Consider the following 16,478-nt stretch of genomic DNA (forward strand, 5'->3'; position numbering starts at 1 on the left):
AAACCTCGATTCTACCACCACAAACCGTAACCCTAATCCTAACCCTACTCCTACCCCTACCCCTAAATGCACTCTAATCGTAAGCTTACCCCAACCCTAATACTAAAAATGCGCTCGATTCTAAACCGAACCCGAACCCTAACCATAACCCTAAATGCACTGAATTCTAACCATTACTCTAACCCTAAATGTGCTCGATTCAAACCCTAACACTAAATCGTCACTTTGAACACTAACCCAAAGCCTAAATACACTCGATTCTGATCCAAAATGCAATCCTGACCCTAAGCCTAAACCTAAACCTCGATTCTACCATCACTAACCCTAACCCAAATCCTAATTCTGCTGCTACCCCTACCTCTAAATGCACTCTAACCTTAACACTAACCCTAACCCTAACACTAAAAATGTGCGTGATTCTAACCCCTACCCTACCCCTATCCCTAACCCTAACTCTAACGAATTCTAACCATAACTCTAACCCTAAATGTGCTCGATTCTAACCCTAACACTAAATCATCAATCTCATCACTAAATCTAACCCGGAATGCACTCGATTCTAACCCAAAAGGCAATCCTGACCCTAAGCCTAACCCTAAACCTCGATTCTACCACCACAAATCGTAACCCTAATCCTAACCCTCCTCCTACGCCTACCCCTAAATGCACTCTAATTGTAAGCTTACCCCAACCCTAATACTAAAAATGCGCTCGATTCTAAACCGAACCCGAACCCTAACCCTAACCCTAACCCTCGATTCTACGAAAGCTAACCTTAAACCTAACTCTAACACTAACACGATCCTTAAATACTCTCGATTCAAACCCTGACCCTAATAACCCTAACCCTAATCCTAACTCTAAATGCATTAGATTCTAACCATAACTCTAACGCTAATGTGCTCGTTTCTAACCTTAACACTAAATCGTCAACCTCAACACTAACTGTAACCCTAAATGCACTCGATTCTAACCCAAAAGGCAATCCTGACCCTAAGCCTAAGCCTGAACCTCAATTCTCCAACAAAAACCGTAACCCTAATCCTAACCCTACTCCTACTCCTACACCTGAATGCCCTCTAACCCTAACCCTAACCCTAACCTTAAGAATAAATATGCCCTTACTTCTAACCCTAACCCTAAACCCAACCCTGACCCCAACCCGAACCCTAATCCTAACCCTAACCCTAACCGTCGATTCTAAGAAAGCTAACCCTAACCTAACTCTAACCCTAACACTATCCTTAAATGGACTCGATTCTAACCCTCACCCTAAACATAACCGTAACCCTAAGCCTAAGCCTAACCCTAAATGCACTGGATTCTAACCATAACTCTAACGGTAATGTTCTTGATTCTAACCCTAACACTAATTCGTCAATCTCGACAGTAACCTTAAGCCTAAATGCACTCGCTTCTAACCCAAAGGGCAATCCTGACCCTGAGCCTAACCCTAAACCTCCATTTTACCAACACTAACCCTAACCTTAATTCTAACCGTGCCCCAACCCCTACCGCTAAATGCACTCTAACCATACCCCTAACCCTAACACTAACCGTAACCCTAACGAATTCTAACCATAACTCTATCCCGAAATGTGCTTGATTCTAACGCTAAAACTAAATCGTCAATTTCAACACTATCCCTAAGCCTAAATGCACTGGATTCGAACCCAAAAGCCATTCCTGACCCTAAGGCTAACCCTAAACCTCGATTTTACCAACACAAACCTTAACCCTAGTCCTAACCCTACTCCTACCCCTACCCCTAAAGGCACTCTAAGCCATACCCTGACGAAAACCAGAACACTAAAAATGCGCCCGATTCTAACCCTAACCCTCACCCTAAGCCTAACCTTAAGCCGAACCCTGGATTCTATGAAAGAGAACGTTAAACCTAACTCCGACCCTAGCACTATCCTTAAATGCTCTCGATTTTAACCCTGACCCTAACCCTAACCCTAACCCTAACCCTAAATGCACTGAATTCTAACCATTACTCTAACCCTAAATGTGCTCGATTCAAACCCTAACACTAAATCGTCACTTTGAACACTAACCCAAAGCCTAAATACACTCGATTCTGATCCAAAATGCAATCCTGACCCTAAGCCTAAACCGCAACCTCGATTCTACCATCACTAACCCTAACCCAAATCCTAATTCTGCTGCTACCCCTACCTCTAAATGCACTCTAACCTTAACACTAACCCTAACCCTAACACTAAAAATGCGCGTGATTCTAACCCCTACCCTACCCCTACCCCTAACCCGAACTCTAACGAATTCTAACCATAACTCTAACCCTAAATGTGCTCGATTCTATCCCTAACACTAAATCATCAATCTCATCACTAACTCTAACCCGGAATGCACTCGATTCTAACCCAAAAGGCAATCCTGACCCTAAGGCTAACCCTAAACCTCGATTCTACCACCACAAACCGTAACCCTAATCCTAACCCTACTCCTACCCCTACCCCTAAATGCACTCTAATCGTAAGCTTACCCCAACCCTAATACTAAAAATGCGCTCGATTCTAAACCGAACCCGAACCCTAACCATAACCCTAAATGCACTGAATTCTAACCATTACTCTAACCCTAAATGTGCTCGATTCAAACCCTAACACTAAATCGTCACTTTGAACACTAACCCAAAGCCTAAATACACTCGATTCTGATCCAAAATGCAATCCTGACCCTAAGCCTAAACCTAAACCTCGATTCTACCATCACTAACCCTAACCCAAATCCTAATTCTGCTGCTACCCCTACCTCTAAATGCACTCTAACCTTAACACTAACCCTAACCCTAACACTAAAAATGTGCGTGATTCTAACCCCTACCCTACCCCTATCCCTAACCCTAACTCTAACGAATTCTAACCATAACTCTAACCCTAAATGTGCTCGATTCTAACCCTAACACTAAATCATCAATCTCATCACTAACTCTAACCCGGAATGCACTCGATTCTAACCCAAAAGGCAATCCTGACCCTAAGCCTAACCCTAAACCTCGATTCTACCACCACAAATCGTAACCCTAATCCTAACCCTCCTCCTACGCCTACCCCTAAATGCACTCTAATTGTAAGCTTACCCCAACCCTAATACTAAAAATGCGCTCGATTCTAAACCGAACCCGAACCCTAACCCTAACCCTAACCCTCGATTCTACGAAAGCTAACCTTAAACCTAACTCTAACACTAACACCATCCTTAAATACTCTCGATTCAAACCCTGACCCTAATAACCCTAACCCTAATCCTAACTCTAAATGCATTAGATTCTAACCATAACTCTAACGCTAATGTGCTCCTTTCTAACCTTAACACTAAATCGTCAATCTCAACACTAACTGTAACCCTAAATGCACTCGATTCTAACCCAAAAGGCAATCCTGACCCTAAGCCTAAGCCTGAACCTCAATTCTCCAACAAAAACCGTAACCCTAATCCTAACCCTACTCCTACTCCTGCACCTGAATGCCCTCTAACCCTAACCCTAACCCTAACCTTAAGAATAAATATGCCCTTACTTCTAACCCTAACCCTAAACCCAACCCTGACCCCAACCCGAACCCTAATCCTAACCCTAACCCTAACCGTCGATTCTAAGAAAGCTAACCCTAACCTAACTCTAACCCTAACACTATCCTTAAATGGACTCGATTCTAACCCTCACCCTAAACATAACCGTAACCCTAAGCCTAAGCCTAACCCTAAATGCACTGGATTCTAACCATAACTCTAACGGTAATGTTCTTGATTCTAACCCTAACACTAATTCGTCAATCTCGACAGTAACCTTAAGCCTAAATGCACTCGCTTCTAACCCAAAGGGCAATCCTGACCCTGAGCCTAACCCTAAACCTCCATTTTACCAACACTAACCCTAACCTTAATTCTAACCGTGCCCCAACCCCTACCGCTAAATGCACTCTAACCATACCCCTAACCCTAACACTAACCGTAACCCTAACGAATTCTAACCATAACTCTATCCCGAAATGTGCTTGATTCTAACGCTGAAACTAAATCGTCAATTTCAACACTATCCCTAAGCCTAAATGCACTGGATTCGAACCCAAAAGCCATTCCTGACCCTAAGGCTAACCCTAAACCTCGATTTTACCAACACAAACCTTAACCCTAGTCCTAACCCTACTCCTACCCCTACCCCTAAAGGCACTCTAAGCCATACCCTGACGAAAACCAGAACACTAAAAATGCGCCCGATTCTAACCCTAACCCTCACCCTAAGCCTAACCTTAAGCCGAACCCTGGATTCTACGAAAGCGAACGTTAAACCTAACTCCGACCCTAGCACTATCCTTAAATGCTCTCGATTTTAACCCTAACCCTAACCCTAACACTAAAAATGTGCGTGATTCTAACCCCTACCCTACCCCTCCCCCTAACCCTAACTCTAACGAATTCTAACCATAACTCTAACCCTAAATGTGCTCGATTCTATCCCTAACACTAAATCATCAACCTCATCACTAACTCTAACCCGGAATGCATTCGATTCTAACCCAAAAAGCAATCCTGACCCTAAGCCTAACCCTAAACCTCGATTCTACCACCACAAACCGTAACCCTAATCCTAACCCTACTCCTACGCCTACCCCTAAATGCACTCTAATCGTAAGTTTACCCCAACCCTAATACTAAAAATGCGCTCGATTCTAAACCGAACCCGAACCCTAACCATAAACCTAAATGCACTGAATTCTAACCATTACTCTAACCCTAAATGTGATCGATTCAAACCCTAACACTAAATCGTCACTTTGAACACTAACCCAAAGCCTAAATACACTCGATTGTGATCCAAAATGCAATCCTGACCCTAAGCCTAAACCTAAATCTCGATTCTACCATCACAAACCCTAACCCAAATCCTAATTCTGCTGCTACCCCTACCTCTAAATGCACTCTAACCCTAACCCTAACCCTAATCTTAAGAATAAATATGCCCTTACTTCTAACCCTAACCCTAAACCCAACCCTGACCCCAACCCCAACCCTAATCCTAACCCTAACCCTAACCGTCGATTCTAAGAAAGCTAACCCTAACCTAGCTCTAACCCTAATACTATCCTTAAATGGACTCGATTCTAACCCTCACCCTAAACATAACCGTTATCCTAACCCTATCCCTAACCTAAATGCACTGGATTCTAACCATAACTCTAACCCTAATGTGCTCGATTCTAACCCTAATACTAAATCGTCAATCTCAACACTAACTCTAACCCTGAATGCACTCGATTACAACCCAAAAGGCAATCCTGACCATTAGCCTAACCTTAAACCTCTATTCTAACAACACAAACCTTAACCCTAATCCTAGCCCTACTCATACCCCTACCCCTAAATGCACTCTAAGCCATACCCTAACCCCAACCATAACACTAAAATTGCGCCTCATTCTAACCCTAACCCTAACACTAACCTTAACCCGAAGCCTAACCCTCGATTCTACGAAAGCTAACCCTAAACCTAACTCTAACCCTAACACTATCCTTAAATGCACTCGATTCTAACCCTCACCCTAAACATAACCGTAACCCTAAGCCTAAGCCTAACCCTAAATGCACTGGATTCTAACCATAACTCTAACGGTAATGTTCGTGATTCTAACCCTAACACTAATTCGTCAATCTCGACAGTAACCTTAAGCCTAAATGCACTCGCTTCTAACCCAAAGGGCAATCCTGACCCTGAGCCTAACCCTAAACCTCGATTTTACCAACACTAACCCTAACCTTAATGCTAACCGTGCCCCAACCCCTACCGCTAAATGCACTCTAACCATACCCCTAACCCTAACACTAACCGTAACCCTAACGAATTCTAACCATAACTCTATCCCGAAATGCCCTTGATTCTAACGCTAAAACTAAATCGTCAATTTCAACACTATCCCTAAGCCTAAATGCACTGGATTCTAACCCAAAAGCCATTCCTGACCCTAAGGCTAACCCTAAACCTCGATTTTACCAACACAAACCTTAACCCTAGTCCTAACCCTACTCCTACCCCTACCCCTAAAGGCACTCTAAGCCATACCCTGACGAAAACCAGAACACTAAAAATGCGCCCGATTGTAACCCTAACCCTCACCCTAAGCCTAACCTTAAGCCGAACCCTGGATTCTATGAAAGCGAACGTTAAACCTAACTCCGACCCTAGCACTATCCTTAAATGCTCTCGATTTTAACCCTGACCCTAACCCTAACCCTAACCCTAACCCTAAATGCACTGAATTCTAACCATTACTCTAACCCTAAATGTGCTCGATTCAAACCCTAACACTAAATCGTCACTTTGAACACTAACCCAAAGCCTAAATACACTCGATTCTGATCCAAAATGCAATCCTGACCCTAAGCCTAAACCGCAACCTCGATTCTACCATCACTAACCCTAACCCAAATCCTAATTCTGCTGCTACCCCTACCTCTAAATGCACTCTAACCTTAACACTAACCCTAACCCTAACACTAAAAATGCGCGTGATTCTAACCCCTACCCTACCCCTACCCCTACCCCTAACTCTAACGAATTCTAACCATAACTCTAACCCTAAATGTGCTCGATTCTAACCCTAACACTAAATCATCAATCTCATCACTAACTCTAACCCGGAATGCACTCGATTCTAACCCAAAAGGCAATCCTGACCCTAAGCCTAACCCTAAACCTCGATTCTACTACCACAAACCGTAACCCTAATCCTAACCCTACTCCTACCCCTAGACCAAAATGCACTCTAATCGTAAGCTTACCCCAACCCTAATACTAAAAATGCGCTCGATTCTAAACCGAACCCGAACCCTAACCCTAACCCTAACCCTCGATTCTACGAAAGCTAACCTTAAACCTAACTCTAACACTAACACGATCCTTAAATACTCTCGATTCAAACCCTGACCCTAATAACCCTAACCCTAATCCTAACCCTAAATGCATTAGATTCTAACCATAACTCTAACGCCAATGTGCTCGTTTCTAACCTTAACACTAAATCGTGAATCTCAACACTAACTGTAACCCTAAATGCACTCTATTCTACCCCAAAAGGCAATCCTGACCCTAAGCCTAAGCCTGAACCTCAATTCTACCAACAAAAACCCTAACCCTAATCTTAACCCTACTCCTACTCCTACACCTGAATGCCCTCCAACCCTAACCCTAACCCTAACCTTAACAATAAATATGCCCTTGCATCTAACCCTAACCCTAAACCCAACCCTGACCCCAACCCGAACCCTAATCCTAACCGTAACCCTAACCGTCGATTCTAAGAAAGCTAACCCTAACCTAGCTCTAACAGTAACACTATCCTTAAATGGACTCGATTCTAACCCTCACCCTAAACATAACCGTTATCCTAACCCTATCCCTAACCTAAATGCACTGGATTCTAACCATAACTCTAACCCTAATGTGCTCGATTCTAACCCTAATACTAAGTAGTCAATCTCAACACTAACTCTAACCCTAAATGCACTCGATTACAACCCAAAAGGCAATCCTGACCATTAGCCTAACCTTAAACCTCTATTCTAACAACACAAACCTTAACCCTAATCCTAGCCCTACTCCTACCACTACCCCTAAATGCACTCTAAGCCATACCCTCACCCCAACCATAACACTAAAATTGCGCCTCATTCTAACCCTAACCCTAACACTAACCGTAACCCTAACGAATTCTAACCATAACTCTATCCCGAAATGTGCTTGATTCTAACGCTAAAACTTAATCGTCAATTTCAACACTATCTCTAAGCCTAAATGCTCTGCATTCTAACCCAAAAGCCATTCCTGACCCTAAGGCTAAACCTAAACCTCGATTTTACCAACACAAACCTTAACCCTAATCCTAACCCTACTCCTACCCCTACCCCTAAATGCACTCTAAGCCATACCCTGACGAAAACCAGAACACTAAAAATGCGCCTGATTCTAACCCTAACCCTCACCCTAAGCCTAACCTTAAGCCGAACCCTGGATTCTACGAAAGCGAACGTTAAACCTCACTCCGACCCTAGCACTATCCTTAAATGCTCTCGATTTTAACCCTGACCCTAACCCTAACCCTAACCCTAACCCTAAATGCACTGAATTGCAACCATTACTCTAACCCTAAATGTGCTCGATTCAAACCCTAACACTAAATCGTCACTTTGAACACTAACCCAAAGCCTAAATACACTCGATTCTGATCCAAAATGCAATCCTGACCCTAAGCCTAAACCTCAACCTCGATTCTACCATCACTAACCCTAACCCAAATCCTAATTCTGCTGCTACCCCTACCTCTAAATGAACTCTAACCTTAACACTAACCCTAACCCTAACACTAAAAATGCGCGTGATTCTAACCCCTACCCTACCCCTACCCCTAACCCGAACTCTAACGAATTCTAACCATAACTCTAACCCTAAATGTGCTCGATTCTATCCCTAACACTAAATCATCAATCTCATCACTAACTCTAACCCGGAATGCACTCGATTCTAACCCAAAAGGCAATCCTGACCCTAAGCCTAACCCTAAACCTCGATTCTACCACCACAAACCGTAACCCTAATCCTAACCCTACTCCTACCCCTACCCCTAAATGCACTCTAATCGTAAGCTTACCCCAACCCTAATACTAAAAATGCGCTCGATTCTAAACCGAACCCGAACCCTAACCCTAACCCTAAATGCACTGAATTCTAACCATTACTCTAACCCTAAATGTGCTCGATTCAAACCCTAACACTAAATCGTCACTTTGAACACTAACCCAAAGCCTAAATACACTCGATTCTGATCCAAAATGCAATCCTGACCCTAAGCCTAAACCTAAACCTCGATTCTACCATCACTAACCCTAACCCAAATCCTAATTCTGCTGCTACCCCTACCTCTAAATGCACTCTAACCTTAACACTAACCCTAACCCTAACACTAAAAATGTGCGTGATTCTAACCCCTACCCTACCCCTATCCCTAACCCTAACTCTAACGAATTCTAACCATAACTCTAACCCTAAATGTGCTCGATTCTAACCCTAACACTAAATCATCAATCTCATCACTAACTCTAACCCGGAATGCACTCGATTCTAACCCAAAAGGCAATCCTGACCCTAAGCCTAACCCTAAACCTCGATTCCACCACCACAAATCGTAACCCTAATCCTAACCCTGCTCCTACGCCTACCCCTAAATGAACTCTAATTGTAAGCTTACCCCAACCCTAATACTAAAAATGCGCTCGATTCTAAACTGAACCCGAACCCTAACCCTAACCCTAACCCTCGATTCTACGAAAGCTAACCTTAAACCTAACTCTAACACTAACACGATCCTTAAATACTCTCGATTCAAACCCTGACCCTAATAACCCTAACCCTAATCCTAACTCTAAATGCATTAGATTCTAACCATAACTCTAACGCTAATGTGCTCGTTTCTAACCTTAACACTAAATCGTCAATCTCAACACTAACTGTAACCCTAAATGCACTCGATTCTAACCCAAAAGGCAATCCTGACCCTAAGCCTAAGCCTGAACCTCAATTCTGCCAACAAAAACCGTAACCCTAATCCTAACCCTACTCCTACTCCTACACCTGAATGCCCTCTAACCCTAACCCTAACCCCAACCTTAAGAATAAATATGCCCTTACTTCTAACCCTAACCCTAAACCCAACCCTGACCTCAACCCGAACCCTATTCCTAACCCTAACCCTAACCGTCGATTCTAAGAAAGCTAACCCTAACCTAGCTCTAACCCTAACACTATCCTTAAATGGACTCGATTCTAACCCTCACCCTAAACATAACCGTTATCCTAACCCTATCCCTAACCTAAATGCACTGGATTCTAACCATAACTCTAACCCTAATGTGCTCGATTCTAACCCTAATACTAAATCGTCAATCTCAACACTAACTCTAACCCTAAATGCACTCGATTACAACCCAAAAGGCAATCCTGACCATTAGCCTAACCTTAAACCTCTATTCTAACAACACAAACCTTAACCCTAATCCTAGCCCTACTCCTACCCCTACCCCTAAATGCACTCTAAGCCATACCCTAACCCCAACCATAACACTAAAATTGCGCCTCATTCTAACCCTAACCCTAACACTAACCTTAACCCGAAGCCTAACCCTCGATTCTACGAAAGCTAACCCTAAACCTAACTCTAACCCTAACACTATCCTTAAATGCACTCGATTCTAACCCTCACCCTAAACATAACCGTAACCCTAAGCCTAAGCCTAACCCTAAATGCACTGGATTCTAACCATAACTCTAACGGTAATGTTCTTGATTCTAACCCTAACACTAATTCGTCAATCTCGACAGTAACCTTAAGCCTAAATGCACTCGCTTCTAACCCAAAGGGCAATCCTGACCCTGAGCCTAACCCTAAACCTCGATTTTACCAACACCAACCCTAACCTTAATGCTAACCGTGCCCCAACCCCTACCGCTAAATGCACTCTAACCATACCCCTAACCCTAACACTAACCGTAACCCTAACGAATTCTAACCATAACTCTATCCCGAAATGTGCTTGATTCTAACGCTAAAACTAAATCGTCAATTTCAACACTATCCCTAAGCCTAAATGCACTGGATTCTAACCCAAAAGCCATTCCTGACCCTAAGGCTAACCCTAAACCTCGATTTTACCAACACAAACCTTAACCCTAGTCCTAACCCTACTCCTACCCCTACCCCTAAAGGCACTCTAAGCCATACCCTGACGAAAACCAGAACACTAAAAATGCGCCCGATTCTAACCCTAACCCTCACCCTAAGCCTAACCTTAAGCCGAACCCTGGATTCTACGAAAGCGAACGTTAAACCTAACTCCGACCCTAGCACTATCCTTAAATGCTCTCGATTTTAACCCTAACCCTAACCCTAACACTAAAAATGTGCGTGATTCTAACCCCTACCCTACCCCTCCCCCTAACCCTAACTCTAACGAATTCTAACCATAACTCTAACCCTAAATGTGCTCGATTCTATCCCTAACACTAAATCATCAACCTCATCACTAACTCTAACCCGGAATGCATTCGATTCTAACCCAAAAAGCAATCCTGACCCTAAGCCTAACCCTAAACCTCGATTCTACCACCACAAACCGTAACCCTAATCCTAACCCTACTCCTACGCCTACCCCTAAATGCACTCTAATCGTAAGTTTACCCCAACCCTAATACTAAAAATGCGCTCGATTCTAAACCGAACCCGAACCCTAACCATAAACCTAAATGCACTGAATTCTAACCATTACTCTAACCCTAAATGTGATCGATTCAAACCCTAACACTAAATCGTCACTTTGAACACTAACCCAAAGCCTAAATACACTCGATTGTGATCCAAAATGCAATCCTGACCCTAAGCCTAAACCTAAACCTCGATTCTACCATCACAAACCCTAACCCAAATCCTAATTCTGCTGCTACCCCTACCTCTAAATGCACTCTAACCCTAACCCTAACCCTAATCTTAAGAATAAATATGCCCTTACTTCTAACCCTAACCCTAAACCCAACCCTGACCCCAACCCCAACCCTAATCCTAACCCTAACCCTAACCGTCGATTCTAAGAAAGCTAACCCTAACCTAGCTCTAACCCTAATACTATCCTTAAATGGACTCGATTCTAACCCTCACCCTAAACATAACCGTTATCCTAACCCTATCCCTAACCTAAATGCACTGGATTCTAACCATAACTCTAACCCTAATGTGCTCGATTCTAACCCTAATACTAAATCGTCAATCTCAACACTAACTCTAACCCTGAATGCACTCGATTACAACCCAAAAGGCAATCCTGACCATTAGCCTAACCTTAAACCTCTATTCTAACAACACAAACCTTAACCCTAATCCTAGCCCTACTCATACCCCTACCCCTAAATGCACTCTAAGCCATACCCTAACCCCAACCATAACACTAAAATTGCGCCTCATTCTAACCCTAACCCTAACACTAACCTTAACCCGAAGCCTAACCCTCGATTCTACGAAAGCTAACCCTAAACCTAACTCTAACCCTAACACTATCCTTAAATGCACTCGATTCTAACCCTCACCCTAAACATAACCGTAACCCTAAGCCTAAGCCTAACCCTAAATGCACTGGATTCTAACCATAACTCTAACGGTAATGTTCTTGATTCTAACCCTAACACTAATTCGTCAATCTCGACAGTAACCTTAAGCCTAAATGCACTCGCTTCTAACCCAAAGGGCAATCCTGACCCTGAGCCTAACCCTAAACCTCGATTTTACCAACACTAACCCTAACCTTAATGCTAACCGTGCCCCAACCCCTACCGCTAAATGCACTCTAACCATACCCCTAACCCTAACACTAACCGTAACCCTAACGAATTCTAACCATAACTCTATCCCGAAATGCGCTTGATTCTAACGCTAAAACTAAATCGTCAATTTCAACACTATCCCTAAGCCTAAATGCACTGGATTCTAACCCAAAAGCCATTCCTGACCCTAAGGCTAGCCCTAAACCTCGATTTTACCAACACAAACCTTAACCCTAGTCCTAACCCTACTCCTACCCCTACCCCTAAAGGCACTCTAAGCCATACCCTGACGAAAACCAGAACACTAAAAATGCGCCCGATTGTAACCCTAACCCTCACCCTAAGCCTAACCTTAAGCCGAACCCTGGATTCTATGAAAGCGAACGTTAAACCTAACTCCGACCCTAGCACTATCCTTAAATGCTCTCGATTTTAACCCTGACCCTAACCCTAACCCTAACCCTAACCCTAAATGCACTGAATTCTAACCATTACTCTAACCCTAAATGTGCTCGATTCAAACCCTAACACTAAATCGTCACTTTGAACACTAACCCAAAGCCTAAATACACTCGATTCTGATCCAAAATGCAATCCTGACCCTAAGCCTAAACCGCAACCTCGATTCTACCATCACTAACCCTAACCCAAATCCTAATTCTGCTGCTACCCCTACCTCTAAATGCACTCTAACCTTAACACTAACCCTAACCCTAACACTAAAAATGCGCGTGATTCTAACCCCTACCCTACCCCTACCCCTACCCCTAACTCTAACGAATTCTAACCATAACTCTAACCCTAAATGTGCTCGATTCTAACCCTAACACTAAATCATCAATCTCATCACTAACTCTAACCCGGAATGCACTCGATTCTAACCCAAAAGGCAATCCTGACCCTAAGCCTAACCCTAAACCTCGATTCTACTACCACAAACCGTAACCCTAATCCTAACCCTACTCCTACCCCTAGACCAAAATGCACTCTAATCGTAAGCTTACCCCAACCCTAATACTAAAAATGCGCTCGATTCTAAACCGAACCCGAACCCTAACCCTAACCCTAACCCTCGATTCTACGAAAGCTAACCTTAAACCTAACTCTAACACTAACACGATCCTTAAATACTCTCGATTCAAACCCTGACCCTAATAACCCTAACCCTAATCCTAACCCTAAATGCATTAGATTCTAACCATAACTCTAACGCCAATGTGCTCGTTTCTAACCTTAACACTAAATCGTGAATCTCAACACTAACTGTAACCCTAAATGCACTCTATTCTACCCCAAAAGGCAATCCTGACCCTAAGCCTAAGCCTGAACCTCAATTCTACCAACAAAAACCCTAACCCTAATCTTAACCCCTACTCCTACTCCTACACCTGAATGCCCTCCAACCCTAACCCTAACCCTAACCTTAACAATAAATATGCCCTTGCATCTAACCCTAACCCTAAACCCAACCCTGACCCCAACCCGAACCCTAATCCTAACCGTAACCCTAACCGTCGATTCTAAGAAAGCTAACCCTAACCTAGCTCTAACAGTAACACTATCCTTAAATGGACTCGATTCTAACCCTCACCCTAAACATAACCGTTATCCTAACCCTATCCCTAACCTAAATGCACTGGATTCTAACCATAACTCTAACCCTAATGTGCTCGATTCTAACCCTAATACTAAGTAGTCAATCTCAACACTAACTCTAACCCTAAATGCACTCGATTACAACCCAAAAGGCAATCCTGACCATTAGCCTAACCTTAAACCTCTATTCTAACAACACAAACCTTAACCCTAATCCTAGCCCTACTCCTACCACTACCCCTAAATGCACTCTAAGCCATACCCTCACCCCAACCATAACACTAAAATTGCGCCTCATTCTAACCCTAACCCTAACACTAACCGTAACCCTAACGAATTCTAACCATAACTCTATCCCGAAATGTGCTTGATTCTAACGCTAAAACTTAATCGTCAATTTCAACACTATCTCTAAGCCTAAATGCTCTGCATTCTAACCCAAAAGCCATTCCTGACCCTAAGGCTAAACCTAAACCTCGATTTTACCAACACAAACCTTAACCCTAATCCTAACCCTACTCCTACCCCTACCCCTAAATGCACTCTAAGCCATACCCTGACGAAAACCAGAACACTAAAAATGCGCCTGATTCTAACCCTAACCCTCACCCTAAGCCTAACCTTAAGCCGAACCCTGGATTCTACGAAAGCGAACGTTAAACCTCACTCCGACCCTAGCACTATCCTTAAATGCTCTCGATTTTAACCCTGACCCTAACCCTAACCCTAACCCTAACCCTAAATGCACTGAATTGCAACCATTACTCTAACCCTAAATGTGCTCGATTCAAACCCTAACACTAAATCGTCACTTTGAACACTAACCCAAAGCCTAAATACACTCGATTCTGATCCAAAATGCAATCCTGACCCTAAGCCTAAACCTCAACCTCGATTCTACCATCACTAACCCTAACCCAAATCCTAATTCTGCTGCTACCCCTACCTCTAAATGAACTCTAACCTTAACACTAACCCTAACCCTAACACTAAAAATGCGCGTGATTCTAACCCCTACCCTACCCCTACCCCTAACCCGAACTCTAACGAATTCTAACCATAACTCTAACCCTAAATGTGCTCGATTCTATCCCTAACACTAAATCATCAATCTCATCACTAACTCTAACCCGGAATGCACTCGATTCTAACCCAAAAGGCAATCCTGACCCTAAGCCTAACCCTAAACCTCGATTCTACCACCACAAACCGTAACCCTAATCCTAACCCTACTCCTACCCCTACCCCTAAATGCACTCTAATCGTAAGCTTACCCCAACCCTAATACTAAAAATGCGCTCGATTCTAAACCGAACCCGAACCCTAACCCTAACCCTAAATGCACTGAATTCTAACCATTACTCTAACCCTAAATGTGCTCGATTCAAACCCTAACACTAAATCGTCACTTTGAACACTAACCCAAAGCCTAAATACACTCGATTCTGATCCAAAATGCAATCCTGACCCTAAGCCTAAACCTAAACCTCGATTCTACCATCACTAACCCTAACCCAAATCCTAATTCTGCTGCTACCCCTACCTCTAAATGCACTCTAACCTTAACACTAACCCTAACCCTAACACTAAAAATGTGCGTGATTCTAACCCCTACCCTACCCCTATCCCTAACCCTAACTCTAACGAATTCTAACCATAACTCTAACCCTAAATGTGCTCGATTCTAACCCTAACACTAAATCATCAATCTCATCACTAACTCTAACCCGGAATGCACTCGATTCTAACCCAAAAGGCAATCCTGACCCTAAGCCTAACCCTAAACCTCGATTCCACCACCACAAATCGTAACCCTAATCCTAACCCTGCTCCTACGCCTACCCCTAAATGAACTCTAATTGTAAGCTTACCCCAACCCTAATACTAAAAATGCGCTCGATTCTAAACTGAACCCGAACCCTAACCCTAACCCTAACCCTCGATTCTACGAAAGCTAACCTTAAACCTAACTCTAACACTAACACGATCCTTAAATACTCTCGATTCAAACCCTGACCCTAATAACCCTAACCCTAATCCTAACTCTAAATGCATTAGATTCTAACCATAACTCTAACGCTAATGTGCTCCTTTCTAACCTTAACACTAAATCGTCAATCTCAACACTAACTGTAACCCTAAATGCACTCGATTCTAACCCAAAAGGCAATCCTGACCCTAAGCCTAAGCCTGAACCTCAATTCTGCCAACAAAAACCGTAACCCTAATCCTAACCCTACTCCTACTCCTACACCTGAATGCCCTCTAACCCTAACCCTAACCCCAACCTTAAGAATAAATATGCCCTTACTTCTAACCCTAACCCTAAACCCAACCCTGACCTCAACCCGAACCCTATTCCTAACCCTAACCCTAACCGTCGATTCTAAGAAAGCTAACCCTAACCTAGCTCTAACCCTAACACTATCCTTAAATGGACTCGATTCTAACCCTCACCCTAAACATAACCGTTATCCTAACCCTATCCCTAACCTAAA

The sequence above is a fragment of the Notamacropus eugenii genome, chromosome 6 (assembly GCF_028372415.1).
Source record: "Notamacropus eugenii isolate mMacEug1 chromosome 6, mMacEug1.pri_v2, whole genome shotgun sequence".
Taxonomy (NCBI): Eukaryota; Metazoa; Chordata; class Mammalia; order Diprotodontia; family Macropodidae; genus Notamacropus; species Notamacropus eugenii.